Below are 24,177 nucleotides of genomic sequence, written 5' to 3'. Positions count from 1 at the left end.
TGGGGGTAACTTCATCCATCTTTAAGGCATCAAGAAAGGTCAGTAAGGTACAATTTATAAAGATGTATGTGTTTGTTAGTGTTTAAAGTGCTTTATTAGCTTTACATGTTGAGGGGAAATGGCTACCACGGTGTTAAAATATGTGTCTCAAACACAATATATCACAAAACACGGGTTAAGAAATTAGCGCAGTGGAAGGTTTCATTTTCTATCATTTTAAAACCTGCTTTAGTCCCTTTTTCCTGATATCATTTGTGTTCCTGAACGCACCTTTGTCGCTTGAGTGCGCGTTCACGCAGCGCTCTGCTCGTCCCAGTCATGTGACCGCCATTCACCACGCCTGCGCAAACAAATAGAAGATGGCGGAGAGTGCGGAACTGAAGGTAAGGCGCAGCCTGAAATCATTATAAATTTACTCGGTTACCGCTCGTTTGACAGTCAGTTCACACACTGTGTGAGTGATTTAAGCCTCGTGGGGCTGAGATGTTGTCTGATACGTTGTTTTTCTGCGGAAACACGACAGGAACTTTATTGAATGCGCGAGCGCCAAAGCTGCGCGAGCATGTTTATGTTGATGTTGAGACGCGCTGGTTTGGCTGAACGGACCGTTTTCATCAGCACACCCGCTGCTGGCAGGGAGGTTTTACACTTTAAATTCTGTGTCTTCTTTTCAGAAAACGATACCGAGTCACCTCGCAGCTTCATGACTCCTTCTTCTGCTTGTTTTTTTGCCTGACAGTCTATGAGGGAAAAACGTTAGGTCTCCAACGTCTGGAGCGCCGACAGCCTCCAGACTGTCAGTTTGAACCTGACAGCGGCTTCATCCGTGCTGGATATGGGCTGAATCCGGTTATTTTCATATATATATGGATTTTTAAAGTTGAATACTGTGTCTTACATCACGTGCTAGCAGAGACTGGGTCCGTCTGCAGCTGGAAAAGCGTTACCTGCCCTGTTCATTAGTACTTTACCTGTTGATACATGCAGAATAAAAACACGGCTCGCCCCGTATAACGGTGCACTGACAGCTCCTGAGCCGTTTTATTATGACCGTCTGTCCAGGTGTTTCACTCTCAGATCTTTATCTTTGCTTTGAATCCTTGGTCCGTTTGGTGTCCAAACTGAGCTGCTGTTTTAAATGAACTAGAGCAGAGTTGTATCATATTATGCACTTATTGATCGGAGTCTTGGGTTATTTTTAGCCTCTCCCCCCGGTGTGTTCTCCCGCCTGCCCAGGATCCGTGGATCTATACATGCTCCTTTGTGCCAGCTGCTGCTCAGCTCCACTCTCTGTAATGAACAGCTTTTAAAGCTACACCCTCTGCCTCTTTGAACAGCCAGATGTGGTCCTGCTACAGAGCATACCACTGCCTTAGAGGCTCTCGCAGCATAAATGAAATGCAGGTACAGCCTCTCAAACCTCAACATCTGCCGGGTTTTTACCGCCTTTTTGATGTTGACTTGAATTCTTGGGGGCAGTGCTGCAGCTGTAGATTAGTTTCATGGTTGATTAGTCAGCTAATTTATTTTCTATTAGTAAAATAATGTTATAAATATCACAATAATATAAACTATTACAGTGTCATTTTTTTTTCTAATATTGTTCAGCCTATCTCTGTTTTTGTGGATAAATTTCACATAGTTAGAAAGAAAAGCCAGTTGAAGTGATTTATTCTGCAAGCACTCCCAGAATGCTTTGAGTAGCTCACTAGGCCAATTTAAACAGCTTTTCTCCATCATGTGAAATTCATCATGCAGACAAAAGCGATTTCGTAAACATTATCCAGAGCAGATTTTATTAACTAATAAAACCTTTGATTAAAAAAGTGCACATCTCTCATCATGTTTTGTCATCGTTTTCACTGAGATCCTCCAGACGTAGAATAGACACACTGATAATTTCATAATAAAAATCAGAAGAATCTGCCATTTAGCTCGTGTTACTCTATTATTGATTGAGTCTTAAAATAGCTACCAAATTGATTCTTTTTCTCAGTCAAAAATGTTCTGTTTCTGTCTTTTGGGAGACTGTAGAACAGAAAATCCTTAGATCTCTGATGAGATGAGATGCCTGTCTGTGTAATTTTAAGGGATTTTGGGCCCCCAGAAAGAATATCACACAGGGCCCCCCTTAACCACCTCGCCAAGAAATGAATTTTGCGTCAGTTTTACAAGTATCTTTGCACTTCATTGTATTTTTGGACTATAATTTCCCCATTTATGAGCAATATTTTCACTATTTTCAACTTAAATTCACTTGCATTATTTTGCAGCGCTGGATTACAACATTTGGGCATTTTCAAGAGAGGAGCAGGCCCCCCAGTATTGTATTTTTCTCAGTTTGATACAAATTTCAGTTTGTTCACTGATTCATTTTGTAGCTTTTGATTCAATAATGACAATAATTACTAAGAAAGAATAAATAAAAACACACCTGTCATTGCAGGCTTCTCAAGGGCCCCTCCCTACTTGTGGGCCCGGATAATTAGTACCCTCTTTCCCCCCTGAGCTACGCCCATGTGTACAGCTACATCGGCTTAACATCGGTCATCAGCCAAATTATACTGTATAGCACAAACAGGTATCACTTATCAGTGTTTACCTGTTTTTTTTTCCAGTCAGTTTTATGCTGGTATCTGGCTTATCTAGCTGCTGAATTAAAGTTAAAAACAGTAAGCAGTTGGACAAATTCTGATCTGTGTTCATGGTCAAACATGAGAGAAAATGTAGAGTGTAGCACCAAAAGAAGTAATAAAACTGCATTGGTATCAGTCACATTGTTATTTTGAATATCTGTAGTCCTAATTTTACCAATCAGTTCATCTCTGAAATTTTTTTAAGTTTATTAAATGACTGAATAATAAAAAATACCTGAATCTATCCAAGTGGATGTTTTAGGTTGATGCTTCTGTTGGCTTCTTCTACCAGGGATCTCCAGCAGATGTTTGAGCAGTTTGTAGCTGAGTGCCAGTGGTTCTCTACCGGGAAACAGTTGATATCTCCCTCCAAGTGGGGAGTGAGTCCTCGCCTCAATTGAAGAAGTACAAGTTTCTCAGAGTCTTGTTCATGAGTGAGGGGAGAGTGGACCGTGACATTGACAGGCGAATTGGTGCAGCATCAGCAGCTCTGCAGATGTCTGCTGGACCGTTGTGGGGAAGAGGGAGCTTAGCCAGAAGGTACAGCTCTCACTTGTCTTTACTTGTCACAGTTTGTCCCAACCCTCACCTATAGTCGTGAACTCTGGGTAATGACTGAAAGAATGAGTTCCCGAGTACAGGCGGTCAGAATGAGATTCCTCAGGAGGGTGGCTGGGCTCAGCCTTAGAGATAGGGTTAGGAGCTCGGACATCTGGATGGAGCTTGAGAGCCTCGAAAGGAGCCAGTTGAGATGGTTTGGGCTCCTGATTAGGATGCCTCGTGGATGTCTCCCTGTGGAGATCTTCTGGTTCTGCCCGCCTGGGAGGAGACCTCAGACCTTGCTGGAAGGCTTGCTGTCTGTCTATCTTGTCTGGCCTGGGAATGCCTCGAAATCCCCTGGGAATAGCTGGACGATGTCTAGGTTGACTGGTTCAGCTACAGAGCTTTAAACATGTTCTCATTGAAAGTATCAAAATATTACACAACCTTGGAACCTTCAGAGCTTAGGAATCTCACATCTTTCACTTTACTGAATCATAAAATAGCCACAGTACTGATTGATTTTTTTGTCATTAAGCAATATTTTATTTCTGTGTTGAGGTTCTGCTAAAAAAGCCATTACATTGGGTGAGGTACAAAAACACCTATTCTTTCAATCTCTCTGATAAGGAATCTTGAACACTTTAATAGGTAGTCTATTTCAGGCATACTCTGACCACACCAGCCAAACTGGAGTGGGATCAGACAAACTGACCAGAGGACTAGGTGAAGAGGACTGATTCTGCTCTGACGTATATCTACTGTGTTGATCTTATTACCAGTGTGTCCTTGTTATAATGGTGAATATTGGGGATTTTTTTGGTTTTAACATGAAATTAGAGAGACCACACATTAAAAGACACTTCACTTGGTGTTGAAAAGCCACTCTCACTCTCTTTGGTTTGCCTCTGTTCTCAGGCTTTTGATGGAAATTATCAGGCCTTAAAATGATGTAGTTCAAACTAATGGTGTGTCATGGCTGGTGCCATTAAAAGAGGTAATAACTTCTGATTCATGCAGAAAAAAAATCCCATAACAAAGGCATTATGTGGACCTTTTCTGAACAGAGATGCTGTTGAACAATCAGGGAAAGTTTTGTGAGTCTGTGACGAAGATGAAAACTGAACTTTGTTGCTAATGGATCTGGTGTCACTATGTTTCCTCTTGTATAATGATTTTACTTTGGTATAGTTAATGAAATGTTCTCTTGCTTTCTGTACCCAATAGTGTATTTGTTGAACCTTACTTAAAAGAGGGCAGTGAACCTGGATTAGATATTATTTTGTGGTTTGCATCTCACAGGAATCAAATGAGTCCAAAGCAACATCTTTGTCATAGTAGTAGGTGGAAAATGTCCAACCATACAACTGATCAGAGTTTTACTTTAAAACTTCTCAATGAAGAGTCTTTGTGTTTTTGTGTTCAGCAGGCAGATTTCTTCTGTTGTCCAGTCAAGCTTCTGCAGTGCATCTAATTTATTTTTGAATATTTATTTTTTGGGCTTTTTGCCTTTATTCTGAGAGGACTAGACAGTGGATATTGTCAGAAAGCAGGGAGATATTAGGCCTTTCCACTATAACTTTTGACCACACTGATCCAAACCAAGCCTGCCTGATTTACTTTTCTATCACCAGTTTTGCTGGGCTATGCTGAGGCCTTGCCTACAATGGTCCTGCTCCTGCCCCACCTCCAAGCACATCGTGGTAACATCCCAGGGGTTCGTAATAATTTTGGGACAAAGTAGCAATTGCAGCACGAGATAAAAATCATCTCGCGAGATCAATATTGCCCAGACACCAGGAGCAGTAGCTCTCCTGACAGAAAACAATACCTAACTGGAAGTTATAAAAGATCACAAAGATGCCCTGGACACTTGGAATTATTTTGCCAGCTAATGAAGAAACTGAGCTGATCTGTGATCCATTAATATCAGCCCTCCAACCCCCACACCCTCCTCCGCGTGCGCTACTAGGGGCCGCACATGATCCACCAATGCCTAATAAGTTCATCATAACGGTGTGAAATGATGAAATGCTGCTGCTGGAAACCTGTGCAGTCTCAGCAGGTTCGTGTATGCATGCAGACTCACTCATGGTGTCGCTGTCTGTGACTTTGTAACTTTGAGGAAAAAAAAGACCACAAAATGATAAAATAAGCCATGTCTCTAAATTACTGTAAAAACAAACAAACGTGTTATTGACAGAAATATTTGAGTGTTTTAAATATAGATGTCCTTAAAGAGGATGAGAAATAGTTTGATTGTGCTGATGCAGCTCTTTATATTTCAGTCTGTTGTAAATAGTTTTTACTTTCAGAATAATCTAAATGCTTTTATTTTTATTATTATTATTATTGTAGCAGTGAGTGTATAGTGCAGTAAAATAAAGATGTAGAATAACAAAATGAGGTCTGATTTGAAGAGCATTAAAATGTACAGTTTGAGTCAGACAAGATAAAATGTGTAAGCATTGATAGCCTATTCATGTAAGAGGATTAGTTTAGATATTTCTGAATTGACCTGAATGCTTTGCAATTATGACTTTCAGCCATATAAATGACATATTTTCCACTCATGTATTTTTTTTCCAAATTAAAAAAAAGTGTAAAATCCCTGCTTATCTCGCCACACCCCTACTAATAGAAGAAGAAAAAACTTTGAAGTAGAAACAAAGATCAACACTTGACGACCAAAGACACAAAATGGTGCCTACTGAAGCGCAGCTATTTAACATAATTGACTCAAAATGCCACGTCATCAACTCTAGAAAAACATGTTGCTTAGTTGTGGTAAAAAAAAGCAAATCCCCTGCTGCACTGGGCTGTCATGCTGAGTTGAGCCAAGCAGAGCCAAGCCTCTCAAAGTAATGGAAAAGCCCCAAAAGAGGAGGGAATGACTTGAGGGAAAGGAGCCACAGGGCCACATTTGAACCTTCGCTGCTTAAAAGACTAGCTTCCTCACATGGGATGTGACCTAACTGCTAGGTCATCTGCATTTATAATGTTTTTTTTTTTTTTTTTTTTTTTTTTTTTTGTAACTTTAATTTTTATTGATCATTTCAACATTTTGTGTATATACAGCCGACTGATGAACATGTTGGCTTTACATCAAATGAATAGTTAACACAGATGAATCTATAACATTATAGACACTGTTGGGAGTTCCATTTCCAGTAGCAATATATCAGTTTTTGTCACAATCATTTATGATGTTTTGACTTGATTATTTAATTATTTGTAAGTGGGCTCGGACAACACGTCCATACAACACCTGCAGCTGGTTCAAAATGCAGCGAGTCCCCACTAAAAAAAAAAAAAAAGACCTCATTACACCTGCAGCACACTCCCCCACTGGCCTCCTGCTTGCCACAGGATTGAATTAAAACTTTTGATGTTGTCTTTTTAAAGCCTAACCACCTGGTACCACCTTTTTTATGTGAACTACTCAATATTCATGCTCTAGCCAGAGTGCTAAGGTCAGCCAAGCAGCTGCTCCTGGATGTGCCCAAAACCAGACTCAAAACTGGAGGAGATCAAGTTTTTGTGGTGGCTGCTCTGACCCTGTGGAACAGGACCACATAAACAGACTTGCCCCCACCCCTGAATGTTTTCAATCAGAGCTGAGGACACAGATAATAATGACCAATATTCTTTTTTATTTTTAATAGATTTAACTGTTATTTCCAATGTGTGACCTCAGTTTTTTAACATAATAGATAAAGTTGACTTGACATGAAGACAAAAAACAAAAGCAGAGTTGAAAGTAGCATCTGTGGGATCCATATGTTTGCTTATGCCACCACTTGGAAGGTTGGTTCTTCTGGCTGGCAGTTTTTTCAGACTTGTGTTGAACGGACATCACCGTGGAGACTGTCTAGCATTAGTATTTGTCAGTTGTTCAGAGTATCACTATAATAATGCATGAGTATGAACTTTAAATCACTTTAGACTTCTTGCTGTCTGCAAATATTCAAAAGGTGTGTGCACACCTGAATCTCTGACAGGTGCTGTGTTTATATTTACTACAAAGGTGAGCATATGGAACAGATGATTTGGGATTCCTCCCCGGTTGGATATCTTAAAAATCCAACAGTGCCTTCCCTTTTCTGCTTGTCTTCTCACTGTTGTCTGAAGAGCACGCTTCTTTTTACTAATTTATAAAATATGAAAAAGATTGATAATAAAGTAACCAGCACCAGGTGATCACTCATCCCAGTGGCCCTCTAAATGGATGCTAGAGGACTAATGCAGTCCTCTTTGTTTGTGTGTGTATTGAGCTTTAAGAGTCTGCCATTTTACCTGATGAAAGTCAGCTGGACCAAGTTGTTTCATGATTCAATGAATAGAAGCACAAAGTGAGAAGGTGTGCAGGAGCTTTTGTGAATTCCTGTAGACTTCTTGCAAGGGATGCATGATATTGGATCTGATATGCCAATATTTACAATTAATTTTATCCAATACTGATATCGATACTGATATTTAAATGTAGGTCTGACCTAAAACTTTACTTCGTAAAACACACCTTAAAGTGTAAAAAATGATGATGAATAAAGAAAGACTTCAGCTGACATAGGTCTGTTGGTCCAGCACCTCCCAGTTCGAGGCCATGGTTCTCTGCTGGAAAACAGTGGGATGCTCCCTTTAGGTGGGGAGTGTATTTGCCCCAAATGAAGGATTGCATTGTGTTTTATTTTAAAAGAACCGGATGTTCTACACTTGTGACTTCCAGGGTTGGTGCTATCTGAACAACAGTGAATTTCTGAGGTTTGGCAGCAGCCGGCGCTGAGAATAGACCTGCGCCATACCTGAAACGAAGCAGAGTGGAGTGGCAATCCAGGCACACGCCGCTGCCGGTCTGGAGCACCAGCTATGGAAATGCTCTGATAGACTAGAGAGGGAGAGATGTACACTGGCATTCCGTGGCGTGCAAGCTGTATATGGAAATTAAGGGTGAGGGTAGAAGGGACGACGAGATCAACAGGCGGGTCGGTGCAGCATCTGTGGTATTGCAGACATTGTACCACTCTGTCGTGGTGAAGGGGGAGCTTAGCTAGAAGGCAAACCTCTCAATTTACCCATCAGTCTTTGTCCCAACCTTCATCTATGGTCATAAACTCTGGGTAATGACCGAAGGGTTCAAGCGATCTTCATGTTCCTTAGGAGGCTGGCTGGGCTCAGCCTTAGAGATATGGGTGGAGCTCAGACATCTCGAAGGATCTTGAAGTAGAGCTGCTGCTCTTTCTCGTCTAAAAGAGCCAGTTGAGATGGATCAGGCATCTGATTAGGATGCCTCCTTGTCGCCTACCTGTGGAGGTCATCCAGGCATGTCCAACTGGAAGGAGACCCGGGGGTAGGCCCAGAACTCATTGGAGGGATTACATATCTCACTTGGCCTGGGAATGCCTCGGAATCCCCCAGGAAGAGTTGAAAAATGTTGCTGGGGAGAGAGATGTCTGGGTTGACTTGCTTATCCTGCTCTCACCGCAACCCAGACCCAGATAAGCAGAAGGAAATGGAAGGGTGAATGATCCAGCCTAAAAGTCGGCTAAGATTATTAGTTCCTACAGCCTGTATTTACAGCTGATATATCCAGATTTTTATAGCCAAAATATGGGTTGTAAATAATGGCAGAAATTTTCGTATCTGCCGATACAAAAACAGTACAGATGATATTGTGCATCCCTACTACTGGAAACATTTAATGTTATTTCAAGGTTTGCTCCAAGTAAGATTAAATTTTTCATCAGTTTTCCTTGCAGTATTGATTGTCTCATACTGGCTTGCGAATAATCAAAATCTGCTTAAAATGGCATTTCAATGTTCTGAAATCTCTTGTCCATGTTTTGTGGAGAAATAAAACATGGCTGTGTCACGTACTAACTTCCTGCACTCAAAATTAGTGTCCACCAACAAATTTAGAGTGCATGTTGTGCCCACAGAGATCATGAAGAAAACCATGTTCAACCTTTAAAAGCAACGCATTGAATTTGTCATCTTTGACTGCAGCACGTAGTTGCAGTGTTTTTGTTTGTATATTAACACAGACTTGTCTTTTCTCAACGACACAAATACTCAAATTCCTAAAGTTGCTTGTAAAAGTGTTTGGCCAGCCATGCACACACACAACACATGCACATTTACATGAAAAGAAAGGTGCCATCATTGATTCATTTTAAGCCAGGAAAACCCTGATGTGAAATAAAAAAATCATTCTCTTAAGATAGCAACACATGTCAAAGTTAACCTTCTGAAAGAGGATTGATGAACTGATAAAGAATTGGGAGTGCATGTGGTGAGATACACAGCTTTCTCCAGTCACTTGTTGGACATTCTTTTCTTGAATCTAATGGTCAATTATCTTGATCCTATCATTCTCATTAGAGCACAAAAATAATTCCTGTTTCTATGCTCCTTCATGACGTTTAGCTGCTTACTCGGAGACCTGTAATAGGAATGTGTGCTACTTTAATGAATGATTCCTTTTCTCTCTTTTTTCAATGAGGTGTTTGTATCGTTAGTCAACAAATATTTAAATAAAAGCCAGAAGATTCCTACTTAGAGAAGCTGAGAGCAGAAAAGCGTTGTCTTTTGGTGAGAAATCAGTAGAATGGTTTATTAAACATAGAAAATTCAAATTAAGTCGATTAATGGTGGCTGCTGAAATGCTACTTGTCTTATAGGTATCCTTGAAAATTTCCCCAAAAAGCAGCCGTGAAGAAATGTATAACTATAACCTAGTTTCTGAAAACAGCTGTATCTTTAACATTGCAGGGCTGGTTATTGTTTTCATCTTTGTGCCCTTTGACAAAGAATTTTCAACTTTTTACAGATGGTATCTTTTGATTTTCTCATGATATAGCCTGGACAATACATTGATGTTATTAGTTTGTTGTATTTGTGTCAAATGTAGATTTAGAAAAATGAAAATCTAGATTTTCTCTTGAGCTTCCTCCACCACTTCCCTGGGGATTTGCATGCAGACTAGTTGGAAACACCTCATCAGAATGAGAGACATTTGGATCATTTTTGTACCAGCTTGCTTTTCCCCTTTCTCCTCAACACACACATGAATAAATAAGTACACAAATATATTTGAACAGATGTGCAGAGAAGAGTGGAGGCAATTCTCTAAGTTTGTGGTGTTTCCCTCACAGACTGTTTATTGGCAGCCAATAAGCACTTTTATTTTCTTTATCCATATAAGATCACTTTTCATGACTGATACATTAGTAAAATAGGTCTGGGCAATGTTGCTTAAATTTAAATCACAGTATTTGTTTTGTTGTCCTATGCAGCAATGGAGTTATATTGCCATAATATAAAGTTAAAGAGAAACTTTATTTGAATTCATATTCTGGTGTTGTCCCCCTAAAACAAGCCTACAATGGAATACTGAAGGATAACATCACAGAGAAATGATATTTTAACTCTCTGTGTGTTCACTTTTTTGTAACTGCACCTGTAGTTTTACATTTCATTTCTCTCCAGAGGTGCCAAGATACTGCCGACACCACACTTACTGATGTGGGCATTCACAGTAAGAGCACTCAAGAACAGTACAACTACGGACTTTTGTTTTGAAGAACTTGACAGAAATAGTTTGTTTTTTTAATTAATTTAACTGTTTCAGAGATACCAGCGAATTTATGCTCTTACAGAGTTTACAGCTGCTTCCCAGGCCTCGTTTAATGCCACTGCTTGCTTCTTTGGCACATCATGGACCTAAAACAAGTGAGTCATGACTTAAACATCTTTAAAAAGTTGATGAAGCTGTTGGGAAATGAATCGCTGCAGTGCTGGGCCAAAGACAAACTGAGTTGATCCAGTGCAGCACACAGCTTGTGTTAAAGCCCTGGACAGGCTGACAGAGATGCTTTGCAAAGTGAGCACACTCGTTGTATGTAGCTGTATTACAGATATCAACCTTGGAGAGGAAAACGCACATTTTGCCCAATTACTGTGCAGCATGTTAAAAAAAACAGCACAAATGGGTGACATGTGACATTCAGTTAGTTACCTGTCTGCTCATAATGCTACAGCGAAACAATACTGGACTCAGTCTGAGCTGTTGTCTGTAACATATTACGCTGCTACAGCTGCAGCATCACTTATACTCTGTGTGTACTGGAACGTAACTCTTGCATTTGATGGCAGTGTTGCTAAAATTCATTATGTGGCAGAAATTTAACTGGTTATGGTACTGATTCCAGTTTACCACCCACCATGAGTTGATAACATCCATTTTTCTCCCTATTTATTTTTTGGCCTGTCACTGGCACTACACTATCACGCTAATGGGTCCAAAATCCCAAATTATTCTGTTCTCCATGATACTGGGAAAAGCAGCACATTTTCACAACTAAGAGGAAAAACTGGGTTATGAGCATGGGAAATATCAAAATAATTTCTTGTTAATTTTCTGCCTGTGGACTAATCAATTATCCAGCCAACCCCTTATCTGTGTTAAGCATTAGTTTGTTCTGCAGATCTGTATGTTTACTTCATGTTGCCTCAGGCTGTATAATAGCAATCTGAGCACACATCTGTGATGGAGCCAAAATCTGTGCATGTGAAATCCTCTGATGCTGCCAGGCCTCCAAATGTGTCCTGTTGCATTGCATTTTGTTTCACAGGAGCTGCGATCTGCCTCAGCTTCTTTGAACTGTCTTCCCTGTCTTCTGTGGAGCTGCTGCAGCAGCAACCTGGCAATACAAATAAGAGTCTGAGCGCTGGCGGCTTATAGGTGGAGACAGTCTATTTGTAGAGCCTGTGGCTAGGTTAATCCCTAATGATACAGGCCTTCTTCTCTGCTCCCTTACATCCTTTCAACACCTGCCTTTTTCTCTTATTGTCATTGTCATTATCGCTGCAGTTAATTATCAGTGGAAGGAGAATTAGACGTTCAGCGTGGTGAATGCTCCCTTCCATCATTTTATTTAAAGATTAGATGAATGTGCACATAATTTAAGGGTGTTTCAGGCTCACATTAGGGGCCTGATTTCTTTTGGCATTTCACAGCATCCTCTCTGATAGAACAGATTGGGGAATATTAAATAAAATAGGTGGATTTAGCTGGTCTTTCAGTGAACAGCAGAAAGTTTGAGGCTAACTGTGTGAAACATGATGCAGATGTTTCTTGTCACATCTGTTACAGAGATGTCAGAGGTGTCAAACAGCTGGAGCAGACTGTTACATAGACTGTTTTGCCTCTGCCCTTGTTTTCAGCCTTTACCAGCATCTATCAGTATCACTGCCATATAAATATAAAACCTGTCTCATCATATTTGTTCTGTATTGTCTTTCTAGTAAAGCAAACATTTTAGCTCCTCCTTAGTGTGATATTTTTCCCCGTGAGAGCGCATATGTTTGCAGCCATCGACTTGTGTATGGCTCAGACAAGACGGCGCTTATCATTACTCCTGTGGTGATTTTGTTACATGGCCCTGTTGCCGTGGTAACGTGTCACATTTGAGATCAACATTTGTAGGTAGCAGTCTGGACCTCCCTGCAATAGCCAGCCTCCTGGCTCAATTTAGAATACTGGAAAAATCAGAGAGGTTGTTGTGAGAAAAGGGAGCGATAATGAATAAAAACGTCTTGTGAAAAGTCATCATGGAGAATTTAGATGTCCCGCTGCTGCAGTGTTCAGCAGTCTGGTGTCCCTGTCAGATCCTCGCCTTGCAGCTCTTAAATCTTTCCACCCGTGGCACACAGCTTTGTGTAACTTGCATGCAGAGTTTGGTTTTTACTGTCACTTTAGTTAGTTGTGACTCATAATTCACTTAAGTCTTGCAGCAGTGTGTCATAAGCTGCTGTAGAGTATGACATGAATTAAGATTAGCAATAAATCTTATGCCTGAGTTTTATGTCTGGCTACCTTGGTGCAGGATGCTCATTTGAGTTGCTGAACACATGATGACAGCAGCTACTCCACAGGTGACTCAAATAGAAACATAACTCTAAGACATTTGAGGCACCTTTTTATAGAGTATTTGAAAAGTTTAAAGAAGAGTTTTTTTTTAATCTTCTACTTATTTTGTATCCGTGTTTATTAGGGCTGGGAATCTCAGGATTAGTCATAACTAGAGCCCTGTGTGGTACCGTGTGGTACAAATGAGGTACCGACATGTATTTGAGTGTACTGAATCACATATATAAATCCGTTAATTATTACGCTTTATGACACTTGGTGCCTTTGGTTCACAAGTTGGTCCGCTTTGCTTTCACACCTCAAACAAACTGCACCAGGTTCATTTGGAAGTGGAAAACTTTGTTTTGCAGCATAGATGTTATGCATTACATGTCATGCAATCATTCAAGTATTATTAGAATAGTCTAAAAAAAATCCACTTTCTCCATTTTGTAAATTTTTCAGATGAATTATGAGGATGAGATAAAAATGATCACTCCCTTTAATACAATAATTCATATCTAATTTGCAATACGAGTTAAAATGATCACATTTAGATCATTTTTTCGAAATTTTCAGCGATAGCCTTATCTAATATTGTGTTGGGTATAATATAGAATGATTTTATTGCTTGTGTTTGTTGGAAAATACATAATATGAGGAATTTAAGGAATAATCACATATCAAGTTGCAATGGCAATATTGTGAAAGAAATTCCCAATTGGATTCTTTTCCCAAATCGTTCAGCCCTAAAGGGAATGAACACAACTTGGGCATGCCATCATTCCAAGTTACGATATCTGACTTTGAGGTAAATGGAATGCAGCAGAAGACCCTGAATGATGACGTGGCATTTTGGAATTTTATAGAAAATCTGTACGTATATATGATTTTTTTCATGGCATCAGTTTTGAACCAGTACACCCAAGAAGTCTTTTGAGAGTTTTCAAAGAAAATAGAGCAACAGTGAGGAGTGCAAATCAATACAGACACACAGACACGCCACCAGTTATAGTAGTTAGATAAAAACAGTGCTGTGATAATATCACAATACACAACTTTGTGGGCACTCTTATGGAAACACTGGTTGATTTAAACTGTAGTTCATGAAGCACCGTTTTTGTATTTGAAGAGAAATGATTATTGTGACTAATTTCAGTCGAGGTCATCAAATGAAGATAAAGGCACATTATTGAGACACACATATGCTCAGCTGTTTCCCCTTCAGGGCAAATAAGTGCCTTCTATTTTTTTCTTAAATGTCAAATCCTGACACCTGCAGCCCTGCAGACAGAAGTCTCAAATGGTGTAGTGATAGTGAGTCTTTCTGAGTGGAAAAAAACTGCTGAAGTTGTTTCTGTTGAGCCCTGAACGCTCAGCTTGAAGGTTCATGCTAATAATAGAAGTGGGATGCCTTAGCCTCTCCAATGCCCTCTGACCTGAGGGACTGCAGCTTAAGACACTGATTCACCAACGCTCTTCATACTTAATGAAGCAGCCTGCTGTGAGTGGAAAATCCCCCCGAATCTCAAAGAAAACATCCTTTGTGCGCTCTGGTGTAGAGACAAAATGAAATGAAAATGTGATGATCAGTGGCTCTCCTGTGGAGAAAGGCTGTCACTGGTTGGTTAAGTTAATCTCTATGCCTGTAATAGTTACCCTGATAAAACCCAAAGTTTGTTTTCTGATGTGTTTACTCATAGAAAAGTTCAGCTTATGCAAGTGAAAAGAAAAAAGAGCTTTAAAGCTATAATTCTTTTTATTTTTTAAATGTTTATTATTTGTACATTCTGTCTGTTTTTTAAAAACTGTAAATGTCTGGCTGAAGTATATTAGAACAATCAGAACATTTTAGATGATAGACAGCCAAGGCCGTTAGTAGGGAAACAGTGCTGTATACAAGAGCTGATAAAGTTTAGTGTTGTGTTGTTTGTTACTGAATTCTGATTAGATTATCCAAACCCTGCCAACTTTGAATCAAGGTGCCAAAGTGTTAGGGCCGCTCGACTATGACAAAAATAATCATCACGACTATTTTAAATGATATTGAGATCACGATTATCAAACTTGATGACTCACTGATTTTATAACTTTTCACATTAAATGCATTTATTAAACCTTAAAATACATGACACTTTGAAAAACAGGCAGTATACAAAAGTGTATTGCTTTTTCCCACTGTCTTCAGTGCTCTTTTTTGGGGGGGGGGGGTCAAAATGTAGTGCTTAGTGAGCACCATTAATACGGTCTGTTTGCCAATGTCTGTGCATTTGTTGTAAATTAGTTGCCAGCTATATACAATGTTTTTGCCATCCATCCATCCATCTAATTTCTATACCGCTTATCCTGTTAGGGGTCGCGGGGGGGCTGGAGCCTATCCCAGCTGTCACTGGGCAAGAGGCAGGATACACTCTGGACTGGTCACCAGTCAATCACAGGGCTGACATATAGAGACTGACAACCATGCATGCTCACACCTACAGCCAATTTAGAGTCACCAGTTAATGTAACGAGCATGTTTTTGGTGGTGGGAGGAAGCCGGAGTACCCAGAGAGAACCCATGCATGCACAGGGGGGAAAACTCCACACAGAAAGGCCCTGACCAAGAAGTGGACCAGGGACCTTCTTGCTGTGAAGCAACAGCACTAACCCCTGTGCAGCCCCTATGTTTTTGTTCAGTTTTTGTTGAATTTGCTCAGCTTACTGTGATGGATGGTTATTAGATAGTGATAAGAGGGCTGAAAATAGTGCAGATTTGGAAGTGTATCTTGTGCTGTACAATGCAGCGCAGCCCTGATCAGCTTGAGACAAGAGAGCAGAGATCACAGGGTAACTGTGAGTTCACAGAAGAAGCAGTCATTTTACCTTTTGGGCTGGATTGCTGTTTCCACATGATTCCTTGTTTTATTGCTTTTGCCATGGGTGAGAACATGATGAAGTTAAAATGTTCATGTTTGTTACAAAGAATCTTTGATTCATGCTAAAGTCTGTGACATTTTACCTCAGAAGTTAACTTGTCCTCTTCAATGGTGCCGTTGTAGGTCTGTGTCTCACTGACCTCCTGATGACCTTTTGCTTGTGCTGCAGGATAAGTCATGATGCTGATACAATGATAATTTGTGATAAGGGGTCTGGGCATTGTGTTGTGTTTTTCGTCTATTTTGATCGATCTGCTCCACGTTGACTGACGCAGTTTGGCCAGCGCGCTGCCTCATTCCTAATCCTGCAGTATCTCCAACGAAGTTGGGTTTCAGGGATGTGCCGGAGCCAGACCGGAGCACGGGCAGTGGACCGGTGGTTGTCAACCTTTTCAGCGTGCGACCTCAAAATAAAGGTGTCAGAGACCGGGGACCCCACTGTACCTGAAAATGGCTGAACACACTCATGCACATTCAAGAGTCTGCCCATTAGGGGGGAAAAATGGCCCAGCCAAGCTTGGGGCCAGCAAAATCATGGTCCCTTGTGAAGTTAAGCTATGTTATTTTATATTTAACCTGAATCATAACCAAACTTAACAAAGAGACAAAAATCTTTTTAATTCATTTGTGTAATAAGAAGCCCTCTTAAAACTGCGAATATTTTTGTTTGAAACAGAATTAAAATAGATTAAAAATTGCTAAAATGGGTTCATAATGGCAAAAAATGCTGTGAAAGATGGTGAAATTGGAGTTTAAAAGTAGCAAAAATGGGTTAGAAGTGCCAAAAGTTGAATAAAAGTGGCAAAAAAAACCCAAAAATGGCAAAAATGGGTTGGAGTGGCAAATTGGGCATATTAAGTGGTAAAAGGGGAGATGGAAAGTGGCTGAAATGGCGTTATAGTAGCAAAAATAGGTGGAAATTTTTTGAAATGGGATGAAAATTGATATAAACTGGCAAAAAAAGGGTTAACTGAGGCAGAAATAGGTGGAAACTGGTTAAACTGGCAAAATTAGGCATATTAAATTGTAAAATGTGGCATAAAAAGTGGTAAAGAGGAGTCAGTAGAGGCAATAATGGGTCAGTAGAGCCAATAATAGGAAGAGAGTGGCAAGATTTGGTTTAAAAGTGGCAAAAACAGGCAGAAAAAAGTGGTGGAAAGAGTTTTAAACTGACAAAAGTGGGTTTTAAGTGGCAAAAATGTGTTAAAGTTAGCAAAATTGGTGGGAAAAAGTGATGACAACGGGTTGAAAGCTGTCAAAACTGGTGGAAATTGGCAACAGTGTAAATTTGAAAAATTTAAAGCATCTGGAAACCCCCGCTCAGTGACCCCTATTCTAGAAAAAAATGACACGTTAAGCTAAAGTTCAGTGAAGTGTTCAGTTAGAGACATTATATTTCTGCCAATTCTGCTTCTCATTTTTTATGTCAGACCTTTTATTGGAAGAGCAGCATCAGGAAATGTGTATTTGGCCACAACTAAACTAAAGACAGGAGAGAAATTAGTTTATAACACACGTGGAAAATGAAATATTTGGAAGCATATGATGAAACTCATTTTTCTGCTCTAAACTATGTACGTGTCAGGGCATGAATTTAGTTTTGGTCCAGTGGCTACTGATTATCTTTACTGATATCAGCCCTGAAAAAACGACTTAGTTTGACCCCTAATTTAAGCCCAGATAACCAAAAATTTGAAACATATTCAATGCAGTGAGTCAGTGTAACACAGTATATAGAGCTGCATACTGCTCAGTATGACTTAATTTTACTTAATATGTAAGAAGAGATAAGGACAACTTCATTCATCTCAGATCTGGTCCAAGATAATAAAAACCTAAATTCATTAAGTTGATCTGCCAAATCAATCCCTTTTTGAATCTCTTATTAGGTAGGCTAATCTCTTTTTCATGCAGTATTTCACAAAGTGAGAATGCAAAGTCCTCTCTCTGGAATATCCATCTTTTGTTCATCATGTTAAAGTGAGATCTTATTGCATTTTTCATAACTTAAGGAGGGTAGGTGCTTCTCCTCAGCCATCTGCCAAGACCACTGCAGCAAAAATTTGCCGTAATAGAATGAGAAGTGCTTTGTGTATGCAGTCAAGAATGTTTAAAAAGTTAAAATTTAATGAATAAGAAAGTAGAAAGGGATTTTTATGTAAGATTTTGTAGCTTCTGCCACTCAAAGCAAAGCCCCTAAAAAGGAGCAAACACTAATATTCTCCACAGCAAAAAAGAGAAATGAGTCAGGATAGGGTTAATGGATGTCACAGAGGTGTGATAAAATATGTGGTGAAGTATGTGGCCCAGCGCCTTTTCATCACAGAAGGTTCTCTTTGGCTTTGTTACGGTAGTAATGCGTTTCTTTTCCCTGTTTACTGCACTGACTTCCTCGTTGCAAAATAAAGCATCTTAAGATTCAATAAGGAGTTCATAAGGTTACAGATGTGATAGCTTTCTAAGCCCATGCCTTCTCTAGATACATTTATTTTCCTTTCTATACATGACACCAAATGAACTAGTGGAAGCATGTTGTTTCCTCTAAAGTCAGTTTTTCATCAGAAGAGTGGCTGTTTTCTTTCTGTAACACAGCTAAGAATGAAGGCTGTACAGATTCAAACTTAAACTCCATGTTCATTTAAAACACTTTTATTAATCTGACTTTAAAAATTATAAAATCATGATACAATAAAGCTGTGATTTCAAGAAAAAGTGTGGATGAATAATGATGATTTTGATCATATCAGATCTTTATCAATCAGCTGTAGTGAGATGCAGAGTGGACTTGATTCAGCACACAAACCCACACGTCTCTTTTTCTCTGAATGGAGCTCAGCACTAGACTCTACTAATCTAATTGCACTTCACGGGCGGTGCTGAGCTCAACATCAGACAGAAAGACACACTGATGATAAAAAGGCGTCCGTGCTCTCTTCTTTACAGCAACATGTTTACTGCACAGCCTGAAGTCTCAGGCTTCTGTCTCCACACTTCCCCTTCATCTCAGTGTTTGCCGACCTCCGCCAACTCTACAGGATTGACTGGGAGCAGAGGGCGAGAGCAGCTCATTGGAGCCTTCCTACTCCTCTTCATTTTCTTGCCAGACCATGCAGTGCCTTGGGATTTAGGTGTCTATTGGCTTTGGACCTCATTTGCCAACTGCTTTTATGGAGAACTTTCCTCTTCAAACCCATTTGAAAAGATTCTAATGAGAATTTGACCTAGTTTTTTCTCTAAATTTACTCCTAGCACAACATCCTCACACATCAGCAAATTTGACTGCTGTTTGCAAAATTAATTTTCTTTTGAGATCTATTCGATTCTGTTGCTGAATATTGTGTAAGTTTTTGTTTAAATATAGATTAGACTGTGCAGTTTATATCACAGCTATCCAATCATTAGGGATGCACGATATAGAATTTTTGCCGACGTCCAATATGCCAATATTTTAAAACTCATTTTGGCCAATACCGATATTTAATTACATTTTTCCCACTGTAAAAAACACCAATTCCATCCTGTACTACAAATATTTATTTTAAATATTGGTAGTCTGTTTTTTTAGAAACTGACAAAACATTTGATTTTTTTCAGAAATGAAGGATGTATTGTTTTTTTTTTTCTTTAAACAGCCATACACTGATGAAAAACTTACAGTAATGTCGTTGGGTTACATGTGCACTACATGCTACCTGTATTTTAAACAGTACAGCCAAAGTCATCTGCATCTTTGAGGACAATAAAAAGCAGTAAAATAACCTGCTGATACTGAACTCCACAGTGCAAAAAAGAAATAGCTTATAAATTTAAAATGATTCTCCTTATTACTCAGCCAGTTTGCAGGATGGCTGCAAATAGGAGCGACAGAGAGAGAGAGAGAGCGAGCAAGCGGACACTGCCTGTACTTAATTGATCATGGATGGCACCGATCTCCAAAACTAGATGTCTTTAGGGTTAATCTACTAATGTGTGCTGGCCAGGTAAAGTTTATGTTTGGTCAGCTTTGTAGTGCATACATTACCTGGATCATATTTATTATGCGAACACCGGACTGATGCTCAGAGAGAGTTTTTTGATGTAAACACAAGTGATGTCAGTTAGAATTAGTAAGAAATATCTTTTCTCACTACATATTAACCCTTTTCTACCCCAAGATGTGCATTAACACAACAAATAAACTTTTTTAAAATCAACAATTGAAAAAAATTATCAGTTCTTATCGGTTATTGGCCATCAGGAGTAGGAAATTATCCGTTATCTGTATCGGTTCAAAAAAAAAAACTTGCTGTGCATCACTAGCTCAAAGTTAGCCGTGTACTTTTCCCTCTCTGGATGTGATACAGCTTGTTGTCCCCTTGGACAGTGTGGCATATATCAAGCTGCCTTTACAGCTAAAAGAATGGGGCGGAACAGATGGAAAACAGTAGAACTCCTGCCAGTATACCTTGTCAATTTTCAGAGTGAAGTCAGGGGGAGCAGACATGAGAATGCAGCAGAAAATAATCAGGAAAATTCACCCGAGCGATTTAGAGAGTGTGATGACATTTAGGGTGTACTCACACTAGGCCATCTGTACCGTGCCCTATTCTAACCGTGCTGAAGCCCATTTGACCCCCTCTCCTGTCCCTCCTTTGGCCCGCACTCACACTGCTCAACGCATCCAGGCCTGGGCATGGGTACATCACGCGCCGACGTAATTACACGAAGCATCCACCATTGATGACTCAGTATGCATAAGTGTTGTTTTTTTAGGCTGTAAAATAGTTACAGATTTATACGATATCTGATCTGACACCAGAATTATTTTCCCTGACCTGGAATCAGCTACATTAACTATACAGAGCCCAGTGAGGAGAGAGAGAGAGAAAAAGTGGTTCATAGCGGAGAGTTATCGCTCACAGCATATAATCTGGAGCCTGATCAGAGTTACAAGCACTTCTGCTGAATGAAACCCGGACTTTTTAACTCGTATGAGCCCCTACAGTCATTCCTCTGTGTGTCCTTATACTATCTGAATCCCCTTGGCATTCCTTTTTGCGCCAGGAACTGTGCCTTTTCTTAGTGTAATCCTAGATGCCTGATGCACCAAACAAGCTCTCATGTGTCCCGAGCAGGATTAAATGTTCAGTTGAAAGTTTTTTTTACTGTGATGAGGGCAATTTTAACCATCTAATGAGAGCTGGAGGTGAAAACGCCTCAGGATTAATAAACGATGCTCCATTCAAACGTCAGCTATCAAGATCCCACTTTGACTTCTTGGTGACATAAAATAGAATTAGAGGTAAGTTATTTCAGTGGATTATAGTTTGGCATTATAATTTTTTAATAAGAGAGGTTAAATCAGCCGTGTGATAAACCCCGTCACACACTTGTCCGCGTATTTGGCACTCTCCTTTACGCACGGAGGATGCAAGGTGTTGGTTATCCTGTGAGCTGCTGTTTTTGACTAATACAAGGGAAGAAGCTTTATTTTACAAACCAAAAATCCTGTTACAGTCATTAAAGCCTGACTTTGCCAGAAACTGGTCAGAAATGTGGACTGGACTGGGATCCTGCTGTCTCTAGCATGCAGCTGCTCCCTGGTGGGCTCTCTGAGGCAGGTCCTCTTGTTGTTACTTCATGCTACGTCACATTCCTGCGCTTGTGCTCCTTCATTTGCATCCGTGCTGGGGCCGCGAAGTGTGCTGTGCCGAAGCACGGAACGACTGCACTCACACTGGCCAAACATACCAGACTTTAGGCTGAAACGGGCCTTGGCACGGTACAGATGGCTTAGTGTGAGTACACCCTTAGATTCTGCAACATGTGTGCAACTTTTTACCTGAATTATGCTTCTGTGTTGAAGCTATGCCATAGCCTGCGCTGTAGGTCTGAGTAGCCCTGGTGGACCTTACACATGTAGCTGACATGCAGCTCCTTAAAAAATGTAATCACACATCAACATGGCACAGACTGCATGCCCTGTGATTGGTCCACTGGGTAGCACTGGTGACTGCTGGCCCCTGGGTATCTGCAGTCGAATTGTGTGTACTCTAGAGTGAACTATGTGTCTGCAGACAGTGATACAACTAGTTATATCTACTGTCAACATACTTCTGCCTAGGCTGATTCATGACCCTACTTTCAACCGCCTTCTGTGTCTCTTCTTTTTTCTTCTTTTGCATTTAATGCAGTTTAATCAACCAGTGCTCAGTATTCATCAGCTCTGACTCCAACATAGTATGCTCAGTTAATTTGCCATTGTTTTCTGTATGCAAACAATCAGGACAGGGAACAGGGAACTGGCCTAAAAATTGCACTGCTGAAGGTGGAATATTGCAGAGCGATGTGGTCACCACAGTGTATAAACATGTGGTTCTCCCTAAGGTGTAGGTCACTATGGTACAGCTGCAGCACAGACTCAAGACAAAAGCATACATCCAGCTTAAAACTGTATGGAGACAACTGTGATTTCCATTCATGTGATGAAATGATGTCTCTGTTAGAAGTTTATAATCCTCTGCTCTTTTGTTGATGCTGCCAATATGTGATACTACAAGAGCATTAATAGACAAATATTCTCATCGTAGCACCTTATAGCAGAGTCTGTTTCTTGATCCTCCACCTCTGCATCATTCTTTTTGCGTCATGTCTTGGCTGCTGTGACCACTCTGTCTGTCAGGGATCATCACCTGCTGTTAGGTGCATTTATGAACAACCAACATGGAAAGATTCCAGGCCTGCCCACCTGAAATTGAATGGGTATTTTTGTTGGTTTTAGTAAAGGCTCTTAGTTGTCAGGCTTTTAAACTCCCTTTTAAGCAGGGGCTTGGTTGGTGCTAATCTTACAGGTGTTTTCTTGATCTTTGGCATGGCTCTTCTTTGTCTGAGTTCTTCCTGCCAGCTGTCTGCGTCCTCATATCAAACCTGTTTTAGTTTGGTTGCTACCAGCAGCATGTACCTGTATCTGTTTTGGAACCACATTACAAACCACCATGTCATCTGTGCAGCTTTGTGCTTTTCAGCCCTGAAGGGATGAGATTTAGATTCACTACCAGCCCAAGGCGAGCTGGGACTAGACCTCTGTAGCCTCAGGTGTGGTGACACTTTATTTACTGTACTAATGATTAAAAGAGAAATTATTCTGATCTCAGGCCAGCCGGGCTGCATGAACCGCTCTGGGAAAAGAACGGCCCGATCCATATTTTAGTGCCAAACTCCGTCTTTTGTCTGATCCACAATGCGCGCTGAGATTGTGATACCACAGAGGCAGGAGGGAGAGAAAACAACAGGCGGAGAGTTAAGCCTGAGTCAGAGTCGCTGGAAGGCTAAGAGGTGGGGGGATGGGAGGACAGAGAGGGGAGGAGGATCGGGAGGGAGCTGGCATTCAGTACAGAGACCTCTAGCCGAGAGTGGGAGCTTTATATAATGGCCAGGTAGTGTGCAAGCTCCCCCCTTCATCCGCCTACACAACCTCTGCACACCCACACACACAAACACACACACACACACATCCTGCAGAACCTTTACAGAAACTGCTTGGCACAACATTATTAGCCTCACCATCTCCCGGTCTCCTGAGACTCTGGAGAACTGCATTACTGTTCACCTCCTCAAAACCAAATAAAGTGCAGCAGATTTTATAAACTCTGCTTACAAACATGTGGAGCTCAAAGAGAAACCGTGTCAGTCATTAAAAGCAGCTTGGTTTGGTTTGGTTTGGTTTAATGACCAGCTTCACCTCAGGGTGAGACACGTGGAGGGTGTAGACCTAAAGTGGCCCCTTTAATGTCTGAAACTGGTGGGAAATGATTAGGATGGGCCAGTATTTGTCAGCTGACCTTTGCTTATGGCAGTGATTTTAACCTGGGTTAAACTGAGGTCAGACACTTGCTACCTTCAGTGAACAGCTCTCTGATTTGGACAGAAATGTCAGTGAATTAGATTGATGTTAAAGGAGTTTGTGATGTTTGAGTCATGTGTAGGGAGTGGTTCGCTGCATTAGTTTGGCTTGTGTCAGACTTTTCAGGTCCAAACAAAGCCCAGACCTGGCCTACTTTTAAGAACTGAAGTCATTGTTTTGTCTTTGCTGGTCAGAGACGGTCACCTGTCTGAAAATGACCCAGTTCTGTGTCCTTTTATTGCCCTACATGTTTTGTTGGCTTTTTTTTTGGTGTCACCTCCATGCACATTTCCA

The 24,177-nt window shown here is 40.5% G+C and overlaps 1 protein-coding gene across 1 annotated transcript in view; it reads left to right on the top strand.

Annotated features, from left to right (window-relative positions):
* The first annotated feature begins 367 nt into the window (after nucleotides 1-367).
* The window catches only part of LOC121507855 (E3 SUMO-protein ligase PIAS1-like), a 116,662-nt gene continuing 92,852 nt past the window's right edge, over nucleotides 368-24,177 (top strand). Inside the window, exon 1 of the mRNA XM_041784229.1 lies at nucleotides 368-383. The gene's annotated coding sequence lies outside the window, so the exon portion shown is untranslated. The remainder of the gene's footprint in view (nucleotides 384-24,177) is intronic.

This window comes from Cheilinus undulatus, linkage group 1 (genome assembly GCF_018320785.1).
Source record: "Cheilinus undulatus linkage group 1, ASM1832078v1, whole genome shotgun sequence".
In the NCBI taxonomy this organism is placed as follows: domain Eukaryota; kingdom Metazoa; phylum Chordata; class Actinopteri; order Labriformes; family Labridae; genus Cheilinus; species Cheilinus undulatus.
Note: the sequence above shows the minus strand (reverse complement) of the source record. Positions and strands in the feature narration are given on the sequence as shown.